Source organism: Vicia villosa, unplaced genomic scaffold (assembly GCF_029867415.1).
Source record: "Vicia villosa cultivar HV-30 ecotype Madison, WI unplaced genomic scaffold, Vvil1.0 ctg.000436F_1_1, whole genome shotgun sequence".
NCBI classification, from domain to species: Eukaryota; Viridiplantae; Streptophyta; class Magnoliopsida; order Fabales; family Fabaceae; genus Vicia; species Vicia villosa.
This window is the reverse complement of record NW_026705207.1, coordinates 297,345-317,306: the sequence shown is the minus strand read 5'-3', so window position 1 is coordinate 317,306 and position 19,962 is coordinate 297,345.

Here is a 19,962-nt window from a genome sequence, read left to right as displayed (position 1 = left end):
TCATAAGAAGAAAGGTCTTATGGCAACATGGGATGATTTTGAATCAGAATCAGAATCAGACTCTGAAGGAAAGCAAGCCAACTTCGCGCTGATGGCTACAGAAGATGATAGATCAGAATCTACATCAGAATCAGATTCTGAAGAGGTATTTTCTGAACTATCTAGAGAAGAGTTAGTTTCCAGTTTAACAGAACTTCTAGAACTCAAGGCTCATCTTAGTATCTGATCGGTAAAATAGCAAGTGTACTATTTTGCCTCTGTAGTAATAATAGGGAAATTCCCCGAATGTCGATCTCAAGGACTGCGTAGTAATATCGAGTTCAAATTATAGATCAATTAAACAAAAACTAATATTGGGGTTTTGTTTGCAAATTGTCACTAAACAATAATTAAAATAAGCAGAAAAGTAAATTGGCTTTTTGACAAATATGAGTATTATGCTAGGGGTATAGTGTGTGATTGTTCCTGTAATAACCTTGGATTTAGATCTCTTTAACAAGTTCATAACCTTTAATTACCGCCTTTTAGATTATTTTCCCCTAAGTCCTTAGTGGGAAAACCTTTGAACATTCATCCTAACTCCTAAGTCCTTAGAGAATTATGATGAAATCAAGCCTTTATGTTATTAAGAGTTAACCGGTAACTATAGGGTATCCCTAGTCCTAGGTGATATCTACTATAGTCTAATCGTACAAAAACCTTAACAACCGCTGTCCAGCTAGTTGTTAACCGTAAATCAATCTTGTTGGTCCGACAAAGAAAGCATAAAAACCTTGTACAATTAAATTAAATAAGAAAACAAATCTATTGATGAACTCAGGAATTCAAAATCATTACAGAATCAAATCAGGGACACCCCCTAGCATTAGGGTTTAGTTACTCATATTGTTCAAAGAAAACAAATTATAAAATAGATACATTACAAGAATTGAGATGAAAGTTGATCTTCAACCGCTTCCGTTCATGAAGACCTTCTTCTCTCCCAAACCCTTGTTTTCTCCAATCTTCAATCGTGTCTTCTCCTAGCCAAAAAGTCCCCTCTCTCTTGCCCTAAAGTTGTTTTTATAATCAATCTTCCATTCCGGTTGAAACCAAATGCCAAGAATACCCTTAATGATCCCATTTGAGTAAGGAAGCTTATAAACACATATTCAGCCCGCGCTCATCAACACGGGCCGTGTTCCTTCACACGGGCGCCCGTGTTGATCCTCTGACTTTGGTTCAAACTCGCATTTCCAGCCACATTTCAACACGGGTGGCCGTGTTGATTAACACGGTCCGTGTGAGACCTTAACTTCATAATTTGGCTTTGTGTTCTTCATCAAAGTTGTAGCCCTTTTCGTTAGCGAAATTTTGCCACCGGAACCGCGTCAATTGGAGTTACGAAGCTCTAGTTATGATCAAAATACTACACACCTGCCACGATGAGAAACATGCTGAAAATTTCTAGATCTCACACTTGCTAACACGAGTCGTGTCAGCCCCGTGACTTTCATCTCTGTTGCATTTTCTTGGCCACGCTTCATCCTAACACGGCCAGTTTCAGGTGACACAGGTGGTCGTGTCAGACCTCATGTAGCTTGACTTTTCACTTCCTTCGAAACTCCCCTTTTTGTACTTTTTGGCATTGATTTGTCTCGATTTATTCCTTTAAGCCTGCAAACAGTAAAATACACAACAAAAGCATAAAATGTAGAATAAAGAAATAAAACACTCAATAACATAACTTAAACATACTTAAAAACAACGGTAAATATATGTGTGAAAACCACTGATCAGTATCAAATACAAAAAGCTGAAGAAGCAGTTTGAATTTGAAACTAAGAAGTTGGAATTGGAAAATTCTGAACTGAAGGAAAAAGTTTTAAATCTATCCAAAGATAGTGGATCTCCTTCTGAAACAGAAAAATCCATTCCTAGCATGAATCATATTCTGAAAGAATATGACCCGAGCTTCAGAAAGTTCTTATCTAGAAGTATTGGCAGAAGTCATCTTGCTTCTATGATATATGGTGTTTCTGGAAACAGAAGATTTGGCTTTGGCTATGAGGGTGATACCTCACATAAATTTGAACCTATTGATGATCTGAAGATCACATACAAGCCATTGTAGGATCAGTTCAAATATGGCCATGCACATGATATTAGGCTCACTTCACATGCACAGAGTTTTAATATTGTTCACACCAAGAAGCATGTGACACATCCTAAGAAATATCATGCTGACAAACCTAAAGAATATCATGCTGTTCCTTCTGTTAAATATTTTGCTAAACCCAATTTCAATCAGAACTTGAGAAGAACTAACAAGAAAGGACCCAAGAAATTGTGGGTACCTAAGGAGAAGATAATTTCTGTTGCAGATATCCTTGGCGGCAAAGAGGACAAAAAGCAAAATGTCATGGTACCTGGACTCTGGGTGCTCGCGACACATGACGGGAAGAAGGTCTACATTCCAAGACCTGGTGCTTAAACCAGGTGGAGAAGTCAAGTTTGGAGGAGATCAGAAGGGCAAAATCATTGGCTATGGAACCATAAGTCTTGGTAACTCTCCTTCCATATCTAATGTACTTCTTGTAGAAGGATTAACGCATAACTTATTGTCCATAAGTCAATTAAGTGACAATGGTTATGATATAATCTTCAATCAAAAGTCTTGCAAGGCTGTAAGTCAGAAGGATGGCTCAATCCTATTTACAGGCAAGAGAAAGAACAACATTTATAAGATTGATCTTTCAGATCTTGAGAAGCAGAAGGTGACTTGCCTTATGTCTGTTTCTGAAGAGCAATGGGTCTGGCACAAAAGATTAGGACATGCTAGTTTGAGAAAGATTTCTCAGATTAACAAACTAAATCTGGTCAGAGGTCTCCCAAATCTGAAATACAAATCAGATGCTCTTTGTGAAGCATGTCAGAAGGGCAAGTTCTCCAAACCTGCATTCAAGTATAAGAATGTTGTCTCTTCCACAAGGCCGTTAGAACTCTTGCACATTGATCTGTTTGGCCCAGTCAAAACAACATCTGTCAGAGGAAAGAAATATGGATTAGTCATTGTAGATGATTATAGCCTCTGGACATGGGTAAAGTTCTTAAAACACAAGGATGAGTCTCATTCAGTGTTCTTTGAATTCTGCACTCAGATCCAATCTCAGAAGGAGTGCAAGATCATAAAGGTCAGAAGTGATCATGGTGGCGAATTTGAGAACAGATTCTTTGAGGAGTTCATCAAAGAAAATGGTATTGCCCATGATTTCTCTTGCCCTAGAACTCCACAACAAAATGGAGTTGTAGAGCGAAAGAATAGGACTCTACAAGAAATGGCCAGAACCATGATCAATGAAACCAATATGGCTAAGCACTTCTGGGAAGAAGCAATAAACACTGCGTGTTATATTCAGAATAGAATCTCTATAAGACCTATTCTAAATAAGACTCCTTATGAATTGTGGAAGAACAGAAAGCCCAACATTTCATATTTTCATCCTTTTGGATGTGTGTGTTTCATTCTGAATACTAAAGATCATCTTGGTAAGTTTGATTCTAAAGCACAAAAGTGTTTCCTTCTTGGATATTCTGAACGCTCTAAAGGCTACAGAGTATACAATACTGAAACATTGATTGTAGAAGAATCAATCAATATCAGGTTTGATGATAAGCTTGGTCTTGAAAAACCAAAGCAGTTTGAGAATTTTGCAGATATAGATATTGATATATCAGAAGCTGTAGAACCAAGAAGCAAAGCTGCAGAAGCTGGCAGTCTCAGAAGCAATGGATCAGAAGATCAAGTTGCTGCATCTTTAGAAAATCTCAGGATTTCTGAAGAGCCAACAGTCAGAAGATCACCTAGACTTGCTTCAGCTCACTCAGAAGATGTGATTCTTGGGAAGAAAGATGATCCTATCAGAACAAGATCATTTCTAAAGAATGACAATCAGAAGCAGTGATCAGAATCAGAAGGCGTAAAGTCTATTCAGAAAAATACAGCTGTCATCTATTTTCTGATGATGAACACGTGTATGTACGGTTAGTACAAAGCGTGCAGTTGAAAAGACGCCGACCTAGGTAACTGTGTTAAATCATTTCATTTACCACGTTCTCTCACCTAACGTCACTTATCATTTAATGTAATTGATTTATTTTGATTCTGTAACTGTTCATTCTCAAAATTTTATTGCATTTTTTTAAATCCGTCTCTATATATTCTTTTCAAATCATATCATTTATCTTTTTCGCTCCCATTCTCTCTTTCTTCTTGCATACTTTCTTTTGAAAACTTCTTAGTCTCTTCTAAAACCCTAACCGAAAACCCATAATTTGTTCTTCTTATTTGTTCATTCTGCTTCAATGGCTGCTACTTTATCTCAAAATGTTGGTTCATCTGCTCCTCTCCATATTCAAGATGAAGAAAATCAGGAACTCACTCCAGTCGTTGTGTGCTCCATTCCTAAGGATGAATTAGAAGTTCTATGTGAACTCATGGTTGATTTTGATAACATTGAAGAACACCAATTTCATCTCAAAGAAGATATAATTTTTCAAGGATGGACTTCGTTGTTCGCTGAGTTTTGCGGACCAATCTACCCAGATCTTGTGAAGGAATTCTGGGTACATGCAGTTTTCACCCCTAAATCCATATTGTCTTTCGTCCATGGAAAGTTAAATAATCAGACATAAGTGTAGCGGGGAAAATCTGAGATCGAAGCCATGGGATTGACTCGACTCAATATTTCGTTTGAAATCGCCACCGCGCTTTATTTTCTCCAAAGGAAAAGGGAAAAGAACGTAAAACCCAAAGTTTTGTTTTTAAAACAAAAAGAGAACTCAGGTTTGGGTGTTGATTATACGAGGGGAAGGTTTTAAGCACCCCTCATATCTGTGGTATTCCACAGGAACCTTTTTGAAAATCTGTGTCATGTGTGCTAAAAAAAGAGTTTGTTTTATTTTTAAAAAAAAAAGCTCGGCAAGACGTTAAGCCTTGTGCCTACATACCTCCTCGGTGCAATGGAGAAGTCAGAGCTAATGTAGTTCCGCTTAAAGGGAAAACAGGTTTAAAACGAATAAACACTTTATCGTCGTCGGAGAGAAATACTCAGCCATTGATCTTGAGCACGAGAACAAACGAGTTCTTTGCTTCGCAAATGAAAGAAGGGCTCCAACTCGGATAAAATCAACGAGTATGCCACTAGCTCTCTCACGCGGAAAAGATGTCATTATATCAATCAATTTCAAAATCGTGGGGTATAACCACTCGTTTCGACAATTAACAGTGTCTAAACTTTTGAAGAAAAGCCACTAAGGGCAAAAGATATTTTTAAAAGAAAGGTTTTGAAAAGGTTGCAAACATAAGAAGGTTTTGGAAAAAGGGAGAAGATTTTGAAAATTAAAGAAGTGGGAGGAGATGAAGAGGCTATCCTATTGCGTAAAATAAAGGCTAAGGAAAAGAACGATCTAACCGCAGAAGAAGCCAACACTTGACATTATGGGTCAAGGTAGATTTCCCATCCTTTGGAATATTAATACTAAACCGGAGCATTACCACTTGGGGACCCAGATGAACTTATTATCTTAGCACCACTTTGCATTAAGCACATTAAAATTCTGACGAAAATCGGGCAGAGTAACGGCTGTTTTCGGGTAAAATCCTTATCTTAATTCCTTGGAATTAACCATCAAGGACTTTCAAGGAAATACCTGCATACACAAACAGACAACAATCCAATGCCAGACAGACAGAATAACAACATAGTAACAACATAATAGGGGTCCAGAGGCACTAAGTCCATAAGTCCGAATCTCCAAAATGCTCGGGATAGTAACCAATAGTCCAAAAGAGAGCCTTAAGTGTTTTTTAGATTTTTGTTGTTTATTATTGTTTTGGCATAAAAGTAAAGTATGGTCCAAGTGGAAAAAAGAAAATAGCGGAAACATAAACATAGCGTCCAAATGGACAAAGAAAAAATAGCGGAATATAAACGTCCAAATGGACAAAGAAAAAATAGCGGAATGTAAATATGATGAAATGATAAAATAAAGCGATAAAGCGATAAATATAAAGAGAGCAATATAATAAATTGCAGAAATTAAAGTTAGTTGTTAGATGTTAAAGATAACCATCTTGAAACTTGTCAAGTATGTTATAAAAGTTAGTAATGAAGATCGATGGTGAGTGAAGGATGTTCTCGGATTTAAATTCAATGGAAATTTATCAGAAGCTTGATAAAATCATAGCGACTACACGATAAACCTCCATAAGTCTTAAATCAACCGCATACGATTCTCTTCCATATTTGATCTTTTTTCGATTCGGGACACGAAATATTGCGCTATGTTAAGCAGATCGCCAAGTGATTTATGTAGAAATCACCCTACAACGAGGCCGGTCAAAACTTTATGTACTAATTGTCGCTACCGCGAAAAATGGAATCAGAGTCGCCACCAATATATTTATCCCATAAGGGAAAGGAATACCAGGAAACCTAACTCAGAATAAGAACAAGGTCTTTCGACCAGAGAACAGGGCACGGGAGTCGGTTACGCAAGGGGAAGGTGCTAGCACCCCTCACGCCCATCGTACTCAATGGTATCCACCTATGTTTGTTTCTATCTAAAGGGTGTGTACTATGTCTATGTGTATATGCGAATGAATGCAAAATGTAGGGAAAAGAAAGAATTATACTCGCACGGACCCTACCCCGCTACCTACGTATCCTTTTCAGGAATCAGAGTTACCGTAGCTCGGCTCAAGATTTTCTGTTTGTTTTTGTGTTTTTTAGTTGGGCGGAGTTAACGTTCGCGCTCTTGCATAAGGGGAAAACCTACGATGCGATCGAGCGGAAATAACATTGCCCTTAGAAAGAAGAAAGATAGAGATTGGTTTGAGTCTTTTAGGGTAGATGAGTGATGAACAGTTCCCAATACTGGGCCACTCACCACTTTCTCTACTTTGTTTTAATTTTGAACCATTATTAGTTGTTTTAAGTGTTTTTGGTTGTGTATTTTTTAAGGGGAATTTGTTTGCGATTTGAATCACATAAAAGTGTATAACGGTAGAGAAACAGATTAGGGAATGGATCCCACTCATCTCTCTTCCATTATATAGTGATCGAGAAACAGATTAGGGAATAAATCCCACTCACTTCCATCCCATTATGTAATGTTCGAGAAACAGATTAGGGAATGAATCCCACTCATTTCTCTCCCATTAATTAATGTTTGAGAAACAGATTAGGAAATAAATCCCACTCACTTCCATCCCATTATGTAATGTTCGAGAAATAGATTAGGGAATGAATCCCACTCATTTCTCTCCCATTAATTAATGTTTGAGAAACAGATTAGGGAATGAATCCCACTCATTTCTCTCCCATTAAGTAGTGACCGAGAAACAGATTAGGGAATGAATCCCACTCGTTTCTATGCCACTAAGCGATTGAGAAACAGATTAGGGAATGAATCCCACTCATTTCTCTATCACTTTCTTATTGTGATTCGCATCTTCCTTTTATTAAGTATTTTAAAAGTTGAAAAGAAAAAAGAATGCAAGAAGGGAACTAAACCTATTTTCTAATCTGTGTTGTGATTCTAATCTATGTCTAATGCTAACATGGTGACTAAATTCTAAAAAGGAGCGTTAAAAGATATTAACAAAATAGGCCAAAAATATGACCAAAGACAGGTAACAAAATCACACAACCATTATACAAAAATTAACATGTAAATGATACAAAAGCAATTCAAACATTAGTGCAAAAATTAACCTAAAAATACTATTATTGTGAGTTTTTTATGAAGGAAATTAAATGTCAAAATTAACCTAAAAAAATCTGCCATTTTTATGAGTTTTATTATGGGAAATTTAATCAATTAATGTCAAAAATTGCTCTAAAACCTACTAAGCAAAATTAGTATTTTTATCGATTTTCATCATTATTGAGATATCTAGTACTAAGACAAATTCCTAAAAATACTAGTTAAGTCTAACAAACTGTTTGATTTTATTGTTTAAAAGCTTGAAGAACTAAAACTAAAAAACTAAATTTTATTAGGAACTAAAATGATAACTGGGGGTGTAAGTCAGAAATGATGGTGTAAAAAGTAACTAGCTCCTGGCCCAAAGAAATGACCCAGAAATTTATTTGTTTTGTTTTCAGATTTTCTATGTCCAAAAAAAATGGCATGATGGGCCTAGGGGTGAATTGTTGAAATCAGTGTGCAAGCCAAATAATGGCGCTAGGCCTAAACAGCAGTGGCCCAGGATAGTTTTTATTTTCAGATTTTCTCTTCAGCCAAAAAAGAAGTATCGGGCCATTAGGAGTGTGACAGAAATCCGTTTGGCCCAAGTTTACTGATGATCCATTGATTATAATTGTTTCAGATTTTTAATTAAATTAAAATAAAATAAAATAAATAAATAAAAAAGAAGAAAAGGGAATTAGGTCAAATGTGTGACCTTTGGAGTTCTCAGACTCTCTTCCTCTCACGTAACGGCGCGACGGAATCTTCAAATCTCCGGCGATCGACATCATCTTCTCCGATTGAACACGGTGCCGCCATGAATCAAGGATCATAAAGCCTCTATCCACTCTCTTCTTTCGATTAGGACACCTCATGTTACTCTCTCTCTCTCTCTCTCACAAACGCATAGAGGCGGCCGTCTCGTACCCTCTCCGATCGAATCTCCACCGTGAGTCGATGAAACGAAACAATATCGTCTCGCCAAGAACACAACGCCGCTCATACCTTCTCAGTCTCCCCTCTCTTTGTTCCAGCCGTCATCTCCGATTCCAATTTCGTTCTCTATTTGAGTTCCATTTGAATTCGATGCTTCTTCGACGTCGTGGGGAAGATGATTAGTTCAACTGTAAGTCCGATGAGTTCTTTGATGTCTTGCGTTCAACTCTGTTTCTTCTCTTCTTCTTTCTGAGCTTGACTGCACTTTGATACGATCGATTAAGTGTAGTATTGTTGTTCTTCGTGATGCAGAAACAACGTGAAGGCTTCTTGAAGAATTAGAGATCACGATTGGTTTGTTGGATATAACAAGTAATGATTGAAGATTGTGTTTGAAGAATGAGATGATTGAAGGTGATGAATCCAGAAGGTTGAAGATGATGCAGAGAGGAAGATGATAGAAAAATAAGGATTAGGGATTTTCTGAGGATAGAGATGGGTGGAGAGTGGTGTGAAGATTGATGATGGTGAAGAAGATGTGAAGAATGGGAGAGATTGAAGGGAGATGAATGTGAAATGGAGAAGAATGGTTCAAATCTGAAAAGTGGTGAAGTGAACGTGAAGTGTTAAAAAAAAGTGGTGAAGATGAATGAAGGGGGTGGATGAAGAATGGTGGAGACTGGTGAAAAATGAACCGAACCTGGTGTATGAATGGTGATGCTGATTTATAGATGAATTTAAAGGTGAATTCAGTTAGAGAAAGGAGTTCCTGGCTGTTAGATTGGTGGGAGTTAGTTACCAAATTGAGGGTGGAGATTGAGTCTGAAAACTGAGGTTAGTTATAACTGTCAAGTTCTTCTCCTCCTTTTGTTTTTTCTGTTATGTGTTTGGAAGTCAGTTAGTAAATGGTAGTTACAATCTGTTAGTAACTCTGTTAGGTAGTTATTTGTTGGTTTCAGAATAGGATTAGGGGTTATTTAGAGGCTTGCTGCAAGTTAATAAAAAAGGTTGGAATTGGTTTCTTTTTCGGTTTTGAGTGCAAGGCTGACTTTGGTTTGTAAATATGCAGGGTCGGTTTTTTGGTGTAGCAAGCTTGTGTGGATATGAATTTTTCTGGAAGTTTTTATAATGTGCAGGGGTCGGTTCCTTGCGGTTCAGGTCTGGTCTAACAGAATCCTCTTGGGCGTATCACGTTTTGAGCTTATATATTTGCTTGAGTGCTTGTACCTGAATTAAAGGCGTATTAACACAGGATTTCAAGTGTTTGGACATTGCAACTTTATTCCTTAGATGATGTGCGGAGTTGTTTGAATGGCTGGCTTTTGTATTTTTTTGAATTGTGCTTGACGTATGGTATTCTGAATGTTGCAGGGACTGTTTTCTTTTTCTTTTGGTTTGATGTGAATTTATACGTATTATGCGTAGGTCTGCTGGCTTATATTGATATTTTTGTGTTTGATGTCGGCGTAATGACGAACCGTAGGAAGAAACACTTTGAAGAATAATGAATCCATTGAGACATCCACATAATAGATGCAACGAGCCAATCATGTCAACATTGTTCTTTCTAAGAGACCCCCTTTCAATCAACTTGGACAAGGCACAACTGAACATAAAAAAAAAGGATTAGAAGATGGAAACTAAATGACACTGAGTCGGAGACCCTTAGATCTCATTTTCCTTTTTTGTTGTTTTCTTTGTAATGGTACATTATGAAGAAGACTTTGAAGTATTTTTTGTAATTTCCAATTCTGATCCTTTTGTAAGGTATCTTAGAACCTTTCGATTGTCTCTTGTAGTAATATGCCTTGTAACCCATGAACTAAAGCAAGCCGTTTCGTGAAACTTTTCCTTTTATATGAAGCTATTGAAGTCTTTCTTTTTAGTTCTTGCAACCTTGACTCAATAGCCTTAAATTGAGGATCAAAACTTAATTTGGACTTTTTAGTTAAAAAGTCAACCCCTTCTGGTTGACTTTGGTCAAAAGTCAAAGCTTATTGGCTCTCAAATTTAGAAATGGTTTCATAAACACCATGCGTCTCAGACCCTTGCATATGATCTAAAACAAATGTCTCGCCACACTAGTAATCGAATGGTTCCAACCCTTGAATTGATGCACCAAACTGAAACTCTGATCGTAATGGAATGAACCCCTTGATGATCATAACAGACCCCTTTAAGATAATGAAACCCTGATCTGATACAACACTAACTCTTTCTATGACCATTGATCCAACGCCCGATTTATTGATTAATGAATGCATGAGGTGCGTGACTGCCCTAATGGAGAGTATGTACATGAATGCAAAGCATAAGCCACATAAAATTGAAAGGGTAGGACAAATTTGGGGTATGACAGCTGCCCCTATTTAATCGTCTTAAACCTGAAGGTGAGATTGGCGTTGGCCTTTCGAAGATTCAAGGTAGAAGATGATTAAATATCAAAGTACCCGAAATTTGTCTGGAAGATGGTGTAAATTTTATCTTTATTTTTTTGTTTTTTGTTATCTGCTGGGGAAAGACAAATTTTTTGTTTTTATGATGGAGGGATTTATGGTAAGCAATGGTTGAATGGTGATAGCTTGTAACGTAGCCAAGGTGCCAATACAAGGTTCTCAAAGGGGGTGATTATTACATGACTGTGATTGGAAGAGAAATGGGTTTGACAGAAAGGTAAGGTGACATAGACGAATGTTTTAAGAGAGATACAGACGAGTATCGAAAGAAGATACAGACGAGTACCAAAGGAATGACACAGACGAGCATCAAAAGAAGATACAGACGAGTACCAAAGGAACGACACAGACGAGCATCGAAAGAAGATACATACGAGTACCAAAGAAACGACACATACGAGCATCAAAAGAAGATACATACGAGTACCATAGAAACGACACATACGAGCATCAAAAGAAGATACAAACGAGTACCAAAGGAACGACCCAGACGAGCATCGAAAGAAGATACATACGAGTACCAAAGAAATGAAACAGACGAGCATCGAAAGAAGATACAGACGAGTACTAAAGGAATGACACATACGAGTGTTTGACCCAATACAGACAAGTATAGAAAGAAGATACATACGAGTACCAAAGGAATGACACAGACGAGTGTTTGAGAAAATACAAACGAGTACCAAAAGAATGACACATACGAGCATCAAAAGAAAATACAGACGAGTACCAAAAGAATGACACATACGAGCATCAAAAGAAAATACAGACGAGTACCAAAAGAATGACACATACGAGCATCAAAAGAAGATACAGACGAGTACCAAAAGAATGACACATACGAGCATCAAAAGAAGATACAGACGAGTACCAAAGGAATGACACAGACGAGTGTTTGAGAAGCTTGGTAGATGGACTTACTGGGGATTGGGATTTAGTCTTGAAATGATTTGCCAGGACGGACGGCAAAGGGTACACAACAAGGGGGTTGGATCTAAAAGTTTGCCCGTACGAGGGAAAGGGACCACGGAGACTAGTGACGACTAGACTCGACCCAAAAGAGTAGTACATACTGAAGAATCACGGGATATTGATGCTTGCGAAGCATAAGAACTACATTAATCCCTCAGGCCAAAAGGCGGGGTATAATCTTGTAAGAGTGGTAATCGTTCGACTTGCCACACACCAAGTATGGTTATCCAAACGATTGAAAAATGAGATGAGTTGAATGCTCACCCTCATTCGCACTCTAATTTGCATGCAACATACGGGAAATAACCATGACAAGACTAGAGACGACTAGACTTGACAAGAAGATGATAGTAACCACTGGGGATTACGGGATTATCGATGCTTACGAAGCATAAGAACTACATTAATCCCTCAGGCCAAAAGGCAGGTTGTAACTCTTCGGAGCGGCAATCGTTCGAATTGCCACACACCAAGTATGGTTATTCAAACGATTGAAAAATGAGATGGGTTGAATGTCCATCCTCATTCACGCTCTAATCTGCATGCAGCACACGGGAAATAACCTCGGAGACAACGATTCTGACGAAGAAAGACATTGTGTCCGATCCATACTGGAGAGAGAAAACGAAACTTCTTCTGGGGATTGAGGATACCAGGTATCGGCACCGTGGCTTGAGGAGATTTGTAATGTAGTAGCAGATATCAATCGGAGTTTGGAAGGACAACCTTTTATGTGAGGAAGTATCGTCGTCTTGATTGAGTGCTGATTTGTATTATCTGGCTTATGCTTTGTATGCATGTGTTTGAATTTTTCTGTGGCGTAATGATCCGCTTTGACGGATATGCTACGCTTTTGAGGATGCAATGTTATATGAGATGGGTACTATATGCAAAGTGCCAAATAAAGGCATTAGTGAGGTAGACACTAGGGAGAATCCCCTTAGTGTTAAGAATTCTGTAGAAATGCCAATAGATATTGGACTTTGACGTGCAAGATGCACCTTATTTGACTTGAAGAATAATTTCTGACTTCTCACCATGTGCCACTGCTTGGAGAATTTTCAGCTTGAGGAGATTCCCTTGATTCACCATGTTGGGGATAAGAGATCCAGATAAGGGGACAAGGTTGGAGAATTAGAACAACTCTCATGAGGAATAAACTCCTGTGCTTGGGGAGAGACTTTTCTAGGAGAAGCGAACTCCTATAACTCATGAAATTGTGCCCCTAGTTTCATGACCCATGAAGGCGTTTGCCCTAAAGGATCCTTGGAGAGATTTGTCGAATATCGACGTAACTGCCCCAGATTGGTTGAACTCAAAAGAGATTCCTCGACGTGATTGCCCTAGATTGATCAAAACTTGAAGAGATTTATCGACATGATTTCCCCAGATTGATCAAAGCTTGAAGAGATTTATCGACATGATTTCCCAGATATGCTGAATTTGAGAGGTCGAACCTCGATTCAATTGCCCCTGATTAGGTACATCTTACTAGAATCCTCAAGCTTTCTTTGCTTTGAAGTCAAACAAACATGGAAACAACTTTACCACGCTCAACGGAGTCTTCAAAATTCTCCCCCTCAAGGTAATCAAGGAAAGCATTAACTGTTCATGCCCAACGGAGTTTTTTAGAGAACCTGCCCCTTGATAATCAGTCTTATGAAATGAATAGATTTTACTCCTCGGAGTTCTCAAATCTCTTGTACTTTGACATGATCAAGTTACTCACTGATTCTCATCATGGTAACTCCCTTGATGTTAAACACATATTTCGTATGCAAAAGAATGTTAATTCAAAGAATGATAATTCTAATGCAAAACCTATGTTAGTCTTGAAGTTTAAAGAAACTTTTTATTGAAATGAGGTTGCGACCTCTTGTGAATGGATCACTAGTTGACACAACCTCGATTTTTGCATATGGAAGATAAAGCAAACATACGATACCAACATGGATATGTGTCACGCTTCATTGGGAGCCAGTTAAATGTTATCTCATCGGAGTGCGCTTTCAAAATAAACCCTACTTCAATTAGGACTTTTAAGGGTTGTAACTTGGCCGGGTTCACGGTTTTCAAAAAACAAAGGATTTTTAGGCTTAAAATTATTTGGTGCCCACCCCCTTCATGATGTTCTCCAGTCCTATGTTCAGTTAACTCGACATGAGTGTTCATCCCTCACAAGGAATTTGGAATGGTTGAGGAATCAATGAAGTTTTTCGGACATGGCAGTCACTCACTTTCTTTTTGGTATTTGATCACACAACTTTGTTCTTTTGAGAAGGATTTTTATTTTGTAATCCTTGTTTTTTGCTTTTGCTTTCCCTAACTTTTGCCTGGACAAGTTCTCTTGAATTTTATTTTGGAGTCCAGCGGGATGCCCTAACTTTTGCCTAAGTCACTTATTTTCAATTTGTTGTTGACTTAGCGGGCTCTCTCTTTGTTTTTAATTCTTTTTGAACAAGTCGTGTGATCTTGCATTGCTCTCGATTTGTTCGAAAGATTGTTACTGCCTCATTCTTTGATTGATGAGGGATAACCATTGTGGCATCGTCATCTTTAGATCTCTTGATGGAATAAGGATAATCATTGCAGTTTTGACATTCCTCAACCTTTTGAAGGATAACCATTGTTGTATCCTTAGATGCATACCCTTTTGGTGAGTTTTGAACACTCGATCAAGTTAAACGAACACTACCCTGCCCCAAGGTCAAAATACGGGTTTTAATGATTTAGAAAAGAACTCCTACTTCAAGGCTCAAAGGGGTTGACGAGGGTCTATCTCCCTTATATCTCCGGTGTTTGGGGATTTGAATTAATGCCTGTACATCATCAGTAGGGTTTTATTCAAAAGCACACAATTGGAGATTTTGCATTTTTATTTTTCATCAGTCTCCCTCAGCTCTTTGCCTAAGCAAGCGATTAGTAAAGTTGGTATCGTAATGTCAAAAATATTTTATGAGTGAAAATGAATGGATTACTTCAAGACAAACATAAACAGTGTATTATGATTTTCATTCAGAAATTAACAAGTTTTTACATGCTATCAATGCTTAAACAAACAATGAAATGTTACAAATGAGAATGCAATGAAGAACTGAATGGCCGCCATTGTTTAGGAGACTTGACTCCGTCTGGACTTATTGATCTTGAATACTTTCTGCAGTTTTGAGACCTCATAGGGACTTCAATTTACGCATGAACCTCTTGGAGTGAACGACACACAATCCTCAGTTGAATGGCTTTGTGCTCCAGTATGGTAGTCACTTAGCATTATCATATGTTCCTTCCAAACACTTCAGATTACTTCAAAAGAAAACTCCAATGAAGTCACCCAAGAATTGTAAATTTTTTTCTTACTTTAGGGAATCGAGCAATGCGAGTGATGCAATGCTCAGGATAAGAGTACGTCTTGCTTATCCCTCGATCGGGAGCCCCAAGTATAGTTGCTAGAGTAGTAGTTTCCATCACAAATGGAAGTAACTTGCATGGTCATCAAATTGAGGAGATCTACTTGTGGTGAAGAAGACCCAATACTCGAATCTTAACCAATTGAAGCTCCAACAAACAGGGAAGCGAATGGGAACAAGGCAATAAAATCACGTCAATTTGTTTCTCATATTCTTCTTGTCTCTATTAACAAGCGAAGGCCACTGAGAAGGAAATTCCGCGAAAAGGCGACTGAGATGTGAAGTAGAACCTTGAGAATGAGAAGCATTGTGTAGAACACTCTTGATTACCACACGGAAGAAGATCCTGACGAAGTCACCCAGGAATTTGTAATGCATTAAGGGATTCGAGCAATGTAAATGATACAATGCTCAAGATAAGAATACGTCTTGCTTATCCCTCGATCGGGAGCCCCAAGCAACTTCCACACATGTATAGAAGATGATTACCAATTTAGCTTCAATATCCATCATTAGGAGTGAGAGTGGATGATCCTTGCATTTCTTGATATCAGGCATTAGGCACAAACCAACAACATCTGAATCAATGGCGTCACGACTTTTTATGGATTTCAATCTTTTCTCCAAGAGGTGGAACCTTTTGTCAGTTTTAATAATTGGAAATTTGCAGACTTCAATGATGTGAATTCTCTTTATCAAGAATAGGAATCTCAACATTATTTCAAACATTCTGATACATAAGACTTTCTCATGGGTGAGATCAACATTTGCATTTGGCCTAGGAGGAACTCGTCTCAATTTTTCTTGTCAAAGAGAAACCGCTTGAATAACCTCCATACACTGATTCATGTCAGTCTCCATTTCTGTTCTCATCTCATTTAAAACCCACAGAGTTGTTCCAATATCAACATTTGAGCACGTAACAGTGAGAAGTCAATTGTGTTGCTGAAGTCAGAATTTGAGTAGAAAAGGCCCCAATAAGTTTCTGAGAGAATCATGAAATGTATGATAATATGAATGCATGTTTTCGTTTATGGAGAATCCTAAAGTCTTTTCACACTTTTTATTTTTCTTTTGCAATCACAACTTTATTTTGTATAGAGTATCCTTTCTTTCTTTTCTTTTTTTTTAATTTCCTTTTTCTTTTTCTCCTTCTTTTTTTGGAAATAGACTTTAGGATCTTCCATGAATGGAGTGGATAAAGCAATGATGTTATGCAATGCAAAAGCATGGGGTCAAGGTCCATATAATCTTAGTAAACACCGCACAATCCTCTGAATAATTGATGTGAAACCTCTGTACAGGCCAAATGTCACAAGATCAAAGGTTCGACGCCTTTTTTGAATACCAGAATATCAAGCACCATGAGAACAGACCAAATAAAGGTCCATCTCAAATATGAAGAAGCAATGGTATGTAGGATCCAAGGTTTCCTGTCCCACCCCAATCTCACAGGTATGTAGTCTAGACACGGACAAGTGGTCCCTAATGGTCACTAGGGTCTACAGTTCCCATGGGGTACAAAGTGTTTGAGGCAACAAGCGTGCCAGACACAGTGTTCCATGAAAGAACCTCGCCTAGTTGTGGTACCCCATGTCAAGCTCGATCATAGCAAGCGCTACGGGAGTCAACATGAGCATCCACACTAATCCTATGTGTCACTGGCCTGGGTAGTGGGCCTTGTAACACCCTTCTAAACCCCCGCGGAAATTATAATAAAGATCAGAGTAATTATACAACAAGGATGTTACAATTAATAGAATAAATAAAACTTTAAGTCGTTTGTCATGCTTTATTAGGAATGATCCAAAAATATCAAAACATATGTTCAGCACAGCGGAAACTCATTCGACAATGTTATAAAACATCTCTAATAAAATCAACGGTACATAAACCAACAATGGAAAAACAATGTATCACAAGCAACTCTAAGACTATCGTCCCCCAGTGTTACAAGATCAGAGCATGACCGACACGACTCCACATAACCGGATAAACTCTACGAGTCATCCTCACCGATCGCTTAAACCGCTACTTCAATCTGAAATCATCAAAGTAAGGGTGAGACTACATCATAATTAAATAACATTATAAATCATCAAATATAGAATTTCATAAGCAATTATCCATCCTACTTAGCATATTCAGATTTATCAATTCATACCAATCACAAGCATAAGTAAAAAATATGCACCAATAACACCACACAATCATAACACCGGATTTCATCCTGACATGTCACAATTTATACAAAGACCATGCAGACTCTTATGCATGTGGTACCAAAATTCGTGAATCACATTCACAGGACTTCTCTCTTTGATACTGCCCTTTAGTCGCTCACACCCCACATGGGCACACGACTACTGCCTCATCGCTCACACCCCACATGGGCACACGATGATTGCCTGCTAATCTCCGCACAATGGGAATCAGCCTTCCAATGCAAATGATTTATGAATGAATGCACACATGTCACATACTTATATCATCATCAATCCGATGCTTAACATCGCTTTATCACATCTTACCAATAACGTCACAACAAGTATGTACATGTATCATGCATCATTCAAAACAAATCAATCATCATCATTCATCAAAACACATGATAACAACATTTACCATGAATAACATCCATCTGCATCATCATTCATCAAAACACATGATAACCATATTTACCACGAACAACATCCATTTGCATAGCAAGCAAAAGCAATCACATTATAACAACACACATCATTGCACATATTCAATTATGCAAACAACAATTCATTGCACCTCGTCAACTATGCAAAACAAGAATAAACCACATTTGAAGAAAAAGATACTTTTCAAAATAAAATCAAATTATTATTGTTTTCTTTATTTCATATGGTAAAGCATTCAATTTAAGGAACAACGTCCAAAACGGCATATAAAACGGACTTACGGTTTGAAAATTATAAGCTTTTAAAGTTAGAAAAGTTTTCAAAACGTGCTGCTGGAATTTGTACTGGAACCCGGTTCGTCCCACATGGGAACCGGTTCCTGGACCCAAAAGTGTCATTTTTAACGTTTAAAAACACTGGAACCCGGTTCATCCCACATGGGAACCGGTTCCCACGGACCCAGTAGCTGAAAAACATAATTTTTAAGGCTTTTATGCATCCCAAACACATACCAACTTATATCATTACGAAATTGATCATCAATAACATCAAAATCCTCCAAATACATGATTCTAATGCACAAACCACATACCATAACATCATGTAACAATACTACATCATCAATTGCAGTCAATTCATCAAATCATACATGTTAGTGTTGGTATTTCACAAAACCTAACATCCCAAATAGAGATTCTAATCCCTTAAGTCAATCCTAACATCATCAAAATTATAATACTATATAATTAGAGTAATCACCCCTTACCTCAGAGTCGAATCTTCGAAGGTCTTCTTCTCCTTTGGCTCTTCTCTCTTTCACGTACTCTTCAGTTCTCAGACTTCTGTCCCTTTTGCCTCTAACCTTCTCTTTTCCCAATTTCCTTATTATTTTATAAAAATAACATTAATTTAGTAATGGGCTTTACTAACTTAACACCTCCTTCTTACTAACATCACACCTGGCCCAGTACCACAAACCATTCTTTTCCAATTTATTTTTCCACAAACCACCAATAATTCTAATCATTAATTAATTTTCTTATTAAATTAAAATTAGAAAATATGGGGTGTTACAACTCTCCCCCACTAAAAGAGTTTTCGTCCTCGAAAACATACTTATAGTGAAAAGTTCCAGATAGGAGTCCTTCATCTGACTCTCCCGTTCTCAGTTAACACCTTCTTAGTCGAACCTCAAAATTCATCTGACATAACCAACATAAGCATGCCTCATGCATTCAATCTCAGCTCTTACATCGCATTTGACCATCCCAAGGTGTACCACTCGCCATATCTCCCAAGGTTAACGACAATGGGGCGTCAAGGTGCGACTCATACAATACGCCCAATAACTGAGTAATATAATTACACAACCATGGTATGACCACACCCGATCAACACTTCAGTAAAGCATTCCATCTACCGAACGTACCAACCTTAGACACACTTTTCCATCTGAGCGATGAAATAACACTTACACTCCTCACCAACTGCTTCCTTCAAGAAACTCGATAATAACATTCCTATACCATTGAATTTCAACTATCTGACTCCTCTCAATTCATACCAGCAATTATCCAACATGTTACATTCCGCTTTTGCTGCACTATTCTGATTACTCATTGCAACCATCATTACCAATTAGACTCCTGAGTTATACCCAACTCTGGACCTCTTTACTCATTCGTTCAAGAATCCTTCTTTATCATACATGGTACTAATCTACCACTTAGCAATACTTACTCACACTCAAAAAAAATTCCTGATTTACTTCCTCTATGTAAACATTCCAACCATCAGAATGAGTAC